The sequence below is a fragment of the Nannobrachium achirus genome (assembly GCF_963921795.1).
Source record: "Nannobrachium achirus genome assembly, chromosome: 6".
Taxonomy (NCBI): domain Eukaryota; kingdom Metazoa; phylum Chordata; class Actinopteri; order Myctophiformes; family Myctophidae; genus Nannobrachium; species Nannobrachium achirus.
In genome coordinates, this window is record NC_137815.1 from 70,653,261 (window position 1) to 70,661,641 (window position 8,381).

An 8,381-nucleotide genomic window follows, 5' to 3' on the forward strand; every position below is an offset into this window, starting at 1 on the left:
GTAAACATACCTCATACTGTACTTTTTATGTATATACAGTATTATCTTTGATATTTTTTTTCTCAATAGATTGAAGAACTATCATTTGACCTGTTGTCTTTTTGATCATGTAAATATCACAGTGTCTCTTATGTCCATACATTCATGTATTGATCATGTACATATCGACAGGGATAACCTCTCTTTTTGAATAGGACATGTGGAAGAGAGGTAAGAATCAACAATCTTGGCCACTGTTATTAATCACAGTACCAGCCTTGTGCCTTTGTAAAGGCAATAAACCTTCCTATTTGATGCATTTATTTTACTCTCCTCTCGTCTCTGAATGCTCTCATGATGTTGGTGGTTGACTATAGGCTCAATCAGCGACAATCAACCTACAGTAGAGACTAGATTATTGCTGTGCATTTGATGTTGATGTATTGATGTATTACCTTACTAATTGTAAATCCCTCTGGATTAAGAGTGTCTGCTAAATGTCTAAATTGTAAATAAGTGTCAACATCCTCCATTAAAAGTCCATAAATGTAATTTATAACTGTATTAAATGATGATAAACTCATCAACATTACAGCTTGGGTTCTTCGCTTTATCTCTGTCAAGACCAAAGTAAGCCTTGCTGAGTCATGAGTCAGGGCGGACACTCTAACCACAATGCCACTGAGATAAAGCATGTTAATATTGATAGCTATTATTTCATAAAGTATCTGTAGTTTGCATATCCTCGTATGTGTTGACGGCCTCATCACATGTCGGATCATGTGGTACTTGTCTGCAATGTAATTTCCTCCCAGCATGTCTCTAGACTGTCGGGGCAATGTCCAGATATTTACCGCAACTGTTCCTCTTAAGCATGGAGATCATGGCCCTAGTTTATCAACGTGGTGCAGATCAAAGTTTTGGTGTATGCCAAAATGTGACAAAGACGACGGCGACCGCCTGGAGAGACATCGGCCCTGTGGAGGACCGGAGGAGAGAGCCGCGACCACACGTGCTGACGCGAAGTCACTGCCGCGCCAGAGCTTTGCTCTGGCTTGCCGGTAGGTTTAAAACCTTTAACTCATTTACTGCCTATGACTAGTTTGACGAGTTATATAAGTGTGTCCACTCTGCCTATGACTAGTATGACGAGTTTGTAAAAAAGAAAAAAAAAAATGTTTTTTTTATTTTTTGAAAATTTATTTTTGGACCCCATCAAATCTAGTAAGCATGATTTCAATCGTGATTTTGCATGTTCAACCCCCATACAACCCCATCTTTCAAACAGGGCGGCCATTTTTGATTACATAACATGTAAAACATAATGGCTATTATCTCAAGAATGCCTGAACGGATTTCCAATCGGATTTTTTTGTTTGAAAGCTGTGAACAAACTGCACAAACATGGTGCATCATCTGTGCATGGGCGTGCATGATCCGTGCACTATAAATTACATTGAAGTCTATGGAGGCTTCTGGCGGGGAGCCCTGATGGGAGCTGTTTCAAAATGGCAGTAAATGAGTTTTAACAGTAGGTCTACTTGTGGTCCCAGACGAGTGTTGCCGTGGAAGAGAGACAGAATCCGGTTGCATTGTTCCCAGTGATCTGGCGGCTCTCTCTGTCCTCCACAGGTGCCTTGGAGGAGCTGTGCTGTGGCTGTGGTGTTGAAGTGGCGCCGTCCATTCCTGGCTGTTCCTCCCCCGTCCCAACTGGTTTTATTTGCTTATCCTTTTATTTATTTTATAGTTAGAGGGCCTTTTAGTTAGTTTGTTTTTTATTGTTCATTCTGGCTGTTTAGATGCCCATGTACATTTTTGTATTAATCATTTTGACATCTGTTTATGTTTTTATGTTTTAAGTTATTGCCTTTTAATTTAACAAGTTGTCCCAAAGAACCTGTTTCCTTTTTATTTATGTATTCATCTTTAACAAGAGGACCAAGCCTCCTACAGGTGGCGTAGTCAGTTTTTGATGATTTGAAAGTTAAGAACACTTTGCACTTTATCACCTTTACATATATTTTATTTCATTTCCCTTTATGTTTGCCTTTGTGTCAACTGCTTTAGGTGGCCATTTTGAAGTTTAAAACTTATTTGGGCACCCCCTTGTAGGATGAGTTAAGATCACCCAAGGGACGTTTGTAGGCCTACCACTTTTGACCTTTCATGCCTTTATGACATTTTTTGGCAGTGGTAGCCCTAAGGAATTTGGTCGCCCCAGGCAAGATTTTTCCTGGAGATCCCTGGCTGTGGTGTGCGGCGCATTCACCACACACCACAATAATAAGCTTTATTTACAGTATATAGCACTTTTCATTCAAGAAATACGGCTCAAAGTGCTTAAGAGCAACAGCAATTAAAACCCAGCTAAACACAAAACCACCTGTTTCTGCTGCTGCATCGGTAGTGTGCTATGTCTGCTTATGATGTGAGCATTCTAGGCCTACACTTTGTAACACTGGCTTTTGAGCATGTACTGTAGATTGGAGTCCCAGAGAGGAAAATCATATTAAATGGCCCATAGACTAATTTCTATCATTTTCAAATTAAACCAATTGAGAATCACTGTGTTGGGTTAAACTGTAGAATAAGCTATAGTTCATTAACAGAAAATAAACAAAAACAATAGGCTAATATAATCATGGAAACAGAGCTAGATGCTTGTTGGTTGCATCTAGCCCCATATACGGCGACTTGGGAAACCCCTTTAGCGTCTGCTAAAGGGGTTTGCTAATAAGGGTAGTTCCATGCGCACCGAGTACAGTTTTCCTTAGACCGGCACAAGGAAAGTATACACCGGCACTTCACTTGTACAACGGTGTTCAGTACTGGCAACTACCGCCGGGGGTTTCTGGGTTGAATGGGAAAACATGGCAGGCTGATTAAATAAGTGATTTAAACTGTTTTCCAAGTGCCAGTGTATACTTTTCTTGTGCAGGTCTAAGGAAAACCATGCTCTGCGAAAGAAAACCACAACGCACACCAGCACATTAGCCCATGTTCTCATCATATCAAGGGTGGTTTAAAAGCTAAAGGGATTAAGAGTGGCAGCCGACCTGGCGTTTATGTAAATACTGTATATATTGCATCTCAAACACTGAGCGCGGCGTGCAGGGGCGATCGAGTGCGATGCATTTTGGAAGCACGCACGCACAGCTGTAGGCTATTTACTTTACTGCATGTAATCACGGGTAGCGGGGCGGGCGACAGGTCATTTTTTTGACGGTCACCCTGTCATGAGATACATAAAATGTAAATAAGCCGTAAGGCTTTCTAGGAACTCCTTTTAGTTGACCTTGTACCAGTGATTGAATACCATGCCTAACCCTAACCCTAACCTCAGTAACCCTAACTAAATTCGGACTAATGAACCTTTGGACTAATGAACCTTCGGACTTATGGGTAGTCTCCGAAACGGTGCTTTTTTCTATTACAACCTGCTAATAAACTCTTCAATCAATCAATCAATCAATCAATCAATCAATCAATCAATCAATCCGTAATGCGTAATCAGAATAGTTGATATTCTAATGTTATTAATCCGTCCTCAAATCTTCTATTAACGGCTAGGTTCGCTGCCATGCTCATTTCAGCACGGCTGGAGAGCCTATTTCTACCAATTTCTTGGTCATAAGAACTAGCAATATTTCACTCCACTTTTGTCTTTTTTCTCCTTTTCTGGGAAACTTCTCTGCGTACCATCAGAGGGGGGCCCACGTACCACCAGTGGTACACGTACCACAGGTGAGAACTACTGTTCTAATCAATGACACAGCATTGGATTAACTCACCCAAAAGAAGGTAGCCTAATGTTTTCCACAGGAATTCACAAACGCGAGTGACACGTGACGTCTTTGTTATGCTGCCCACCCAGTGTCCATCATATCCACATTCCATACACATTTGACCGGCTGATGGCATTAAGCAGCTGAAATGTGGTTTTTGATCGATAAGAGACTCTCATTCTCGCAGGGACAGTATACTGTGTGGTCTCCGGTGTTGGGTGTAAAGGCGTTCTAACTAACGGCGTTACGCAACAGCGTTTGTTTTGGCGGTAACGGAGTAACCAAAGAGTTGCTTTTTACAATATAACGGTTAGTTACTTAGTTACATTAATTTTTCAAAAAAGTAATCCTGTTATAAAAAAAAAAAACATTTCCCATTTTCACTGTTCATTTTGTTGGCACCGATAAAAAAAGAAGCCCCGACTCCCCCCGTGTCACATTTCCTCCTTCTGTCAACAAATACTCATGTGAAAGGGATGTCTGTCTGTCTGTCTGCCTGTCTGTCTGCCTCTGTCTAGCGAGACATTTAACTTCAACCGGCTGCTGCGACGGACGGCATTGCACGCTGAGAACAGCTGACTGAAGGTGCAAGCTTCACTGCTTCAGTCATACAGTACAAGTCACTCATTCACATTGCGTTGCGGATGTGCCCGTTATGAGAGCTTGGAGGTCTGCTATTCTCTGCACACAACACCGTTGCGGGACGGAGAATAAATGAATTAGGCTTGATCACGGACTGCAGCTGCTGTGATAATAGATTAATCACTACATGGGCTGGCCACACTTTACATCAAGGACTTATTCCACCCAAAGCCTAACGTGTGATCCCTCAGGTTCTCCGACAAAGGCCTTAAAATACCATCAACCAATCTTGTTACTGAGGATGACTGAGGGTGACTGAGGCTCTACCACAGATGATAACAAATACTGAGTCAGTGGATGGTTTTAAGACATTGTTAAAAACACACTTGTCTCGTCAGTATTTTGTTGTATGAAGTGTTATTCTCTAATTCATTTTATTTTTACCTGACCCACTTGTGCAGGTCATTGTTGTTTTAGTCTGGTCTGAAATGTCATGTGAAGCTCACCAACCCACCAATCCTCAAGATTATCGGATTTTATGCCGATTTATGCCCATCTGATTGGCTATGTGCATAGCCGGCCCTCTCGTGGCCCTTAGATATATGCTTCGACTTTATGACGTCATCCTTTGCCCTTCCATGGCCTGTGGCCCGGCCTGTGATTGGCTACGGGCATTAACACAGACACTCAGACACACACACAGACATACATAGATTTTGTTAATTGTATGTATACTAGAGGTTCGCGGCGCTACGCGCCGCTCACATCTACGCCCCCTCGCCTCGTTGTTAACGTGAAAAGCTCATATGGCTAAAAAAAAATGTTTTTGAAAAAAAAAAGTAAAAAAAAAAAAAATGAAAAAAAAAAAAAAATGGGGGGGGGGGAACTATTGTTGGCGGAACTATTGTGCCGCAGCACGTTTCCGGTCGGACATATTTGACGGCCGGACGCACTTCCGGTGAAGAACTCCGCGAATTAAAAAGAGTAATGTAATGGGATGTACATACATGAAGATTATGTTAATGTGATCGGGACTCGTGCCTAAGTGATGGAATGTACTGGAATGTGGACAGTAGTGCTATTGACTATGCAAACGTGAGTACATCATTTGTTTAGCTAACTGTTAGCCTGGTGTTGACTCTACGTCAGCACGTATGGCGCTGGTGTGACGTGAGGACGTCGGCACGTGTGCCACGTGATCAGTCCTAGCCAATTGGACTGCTTTGGGTCGTCGTAGATAGAATGCACCGGTCTGGGCAGTAGATCGAATGCACCGTTCTGTCAGTTTCAAATTGTATATAGAGATATGGCCCGTATGGCCTACTTATTACTAACCTAGTTATTATCAGGTTGACAATTGTGACGTCATCAAACAGTTGATCACGTCACTCTGTGCTATTTCAAGCGGTTTCCCACTTGATGACGTCACCATGTGTTTTTACAAGGGTTTTGCCATTGGATGATGTAAACACAGACACCAGACACAAAGACATAGATTTGGCTAATTTATTGCGACCGTCAGGTCGCACTTACTACCAAAACCTCCACTGGCTGTCGGTCTGTCGCGTCACGTCACGTCACGTCACGTCACGTCACGTCACACTTTTGCCCTACTCATATCTCCGCCATCGTTGCCCCTATCCATGTGAAATTTTCCACACACACTCCTTGTCTGCCAATCCACAACCTCCACCCTTCCAGGGACCCCCGCAGCTCCAGGGACCCCCAGGGACCCCCGCCAAAAGCTAAAAAACTACCAAATAACGGCCCAACATCGCCTGCTCACCGCGTTGCTCTGCTTTTCCACACACACTCCTTGTCTGCCAATCCACAACCTCCACCCTTCCAGGGACCCCCGCAGCTCCAGGGACCCTCAGGGACCCCCGCCAAAAAGCTAAAAAAATACCAAACCGTTGCCCCGATCCATGCCATATTTTGCACACACACTCCTTGCCTGCCAAACCACAACCTCCACCCATCAATTCTCACATGGCCCTCTTCTAGCGCCACCATGAGGCTGATTCTTGCAAAACACATTTTTGGACACTGCTCCTACAATTTTTTCCCTAAAATCACGCAAATCGGTACACAGTATGTCTACACTCATCTCATCAACATGGATCTTTCCCATTTAGCGCCACCTTCAGGCCGATTTTTTAAAACACATTTTTGGACACTACTCCTGCAGATTTTGCCCTAAAATCACGCAAATCGCTACACAGTATGTCTACACTCATTTCATCAACATGGATCTGTCCCATACAGCGCCACCATCAGGCCGATTTTTACAAAAACATTTTTGGACACTGCTCCTACAGATTTTCAGCCCGATTTTTTCGAACACATTTTTGGACCGCTCCTACACATTTTGGCCTAAAATCACGCTGCGACCTGACGGTCGCTTATCTCCCGATTAGGGAGTCTTACTGGTATAGATAGATAGATAGAGGACTTGCTTCTTAGTGACAGTACCTGCTTCATGTAATAACTTGCATTTGTGATGTTGTATTGTGATTCAATTGTTAGTTGTTTTGTTTTTCATTGCTTGTATTGTGTTTTATATACTGTGATCAGGGAGTCCTTGAAAAAGAGAGCTTGCTCTCAATAGTGGCGTTTCCATAAAGCCACTTTTTGCGCATTAACAGCTTATTCGCTAAATGTTTTTATGGAAACACTTCAAAATGCGAATAAACTTTCATTATCCGCAAAAAAAGTTATCCGCTTGGAGGAGGAGGATTTTGAGCCTTTATCGAATAAACTAAATGTGCAAAAGTGAATGGAAACGGGTCAGACAATAAATGCTAATAGATTATGACGTTCTAGGTCTATTTCCCCTGCCGCTTTACGTCCATGGTATAGCGTTAGCCCACAAAACAAACCAGTTGTTTGTTACACACGGAGTGACACGGACCGCGTGTAAATTCCTCCCGTTTTCACCTCCCGGAGTCAAGCCATCAGTGGCGAACCCGTCCTCATCACACGGTGTTGCGTGCCTGAAGTGCCCAATCTACAAGCTCACAGCAGCTTGCATCCACGTCTCCGCGCCGCGTTGTGAGCTTGCAGATCGGCCACCTGACCTTCCAGAGGACGCTGAAACTGGATGAGCACTGTGCAACAACGCGACCGCGGTTTTCCCGGTGAACCGGTAGCTTTATGTATTGAGAGGAACTCTTGCCAATTTCGTAAGAGACTCGTCGCCAATTGTAATATATTTAAAAGTTATTTGGGGTCATGATGATGACTGATAACCCCTTCTTCCCACTACTAGACAGCGACCGAGTCACAGCAGTCAGACGTGCAGACGGTGCAGTGCTCAGGTTCGGTCTGAAAAAAATCAGCCCGGTCAACTCTTGCGACCGTCGCTAATTCGAATGACACCCGCAAATGGAAACATGCTAAATTCGCTTTGTCTTAATGAGTATTTCTGATAATTCGCTTCCCTAATTCGAATAGGTTTATGGAAACATGGCTAATGGCCCCCCTGAATAAATAAAGGAAAAAAGAAAGAAAATAAAGATGGCCATGAATCAGATTACAATTGCTGATGTCTCACATCTAGTCTGAACATGAAATGACTGACTTCTACATCTGATGGTATGGACTCTACTCTCTGAAAAACTACCTCACATGTCCAAAGGTATTTTCTCGAGGGGCAACATGTGACACCACCCATTGTAGGAGCATAGAATGTTCGGTGGACCAACCAGTTCAGAGTTCACCTTCATGAGGAATCTGCTACGCGTGTTCAACAACTCTTATGAATACAATTCAGGTGCATAAGAGTAAAACGTATTTTTGTTCAGCTTCCTTTCAGACAATGCAGTGATATATATCAAATAACAGCAAAACAACAATAAACAACACATCAAAAGATACAATAATAAGTAATAATGACTTAGGAAAGAAAGAGCAAAGAGAATGAAAAAAGCATCCTCAGCTGTGCGTGTGCGTAAAGTTTGGTATACACCAATGGCATTATTTTCCTCTAGTAGCTACTGTACTTTAACTTTACATACAATAGAAATAAAGACAGCA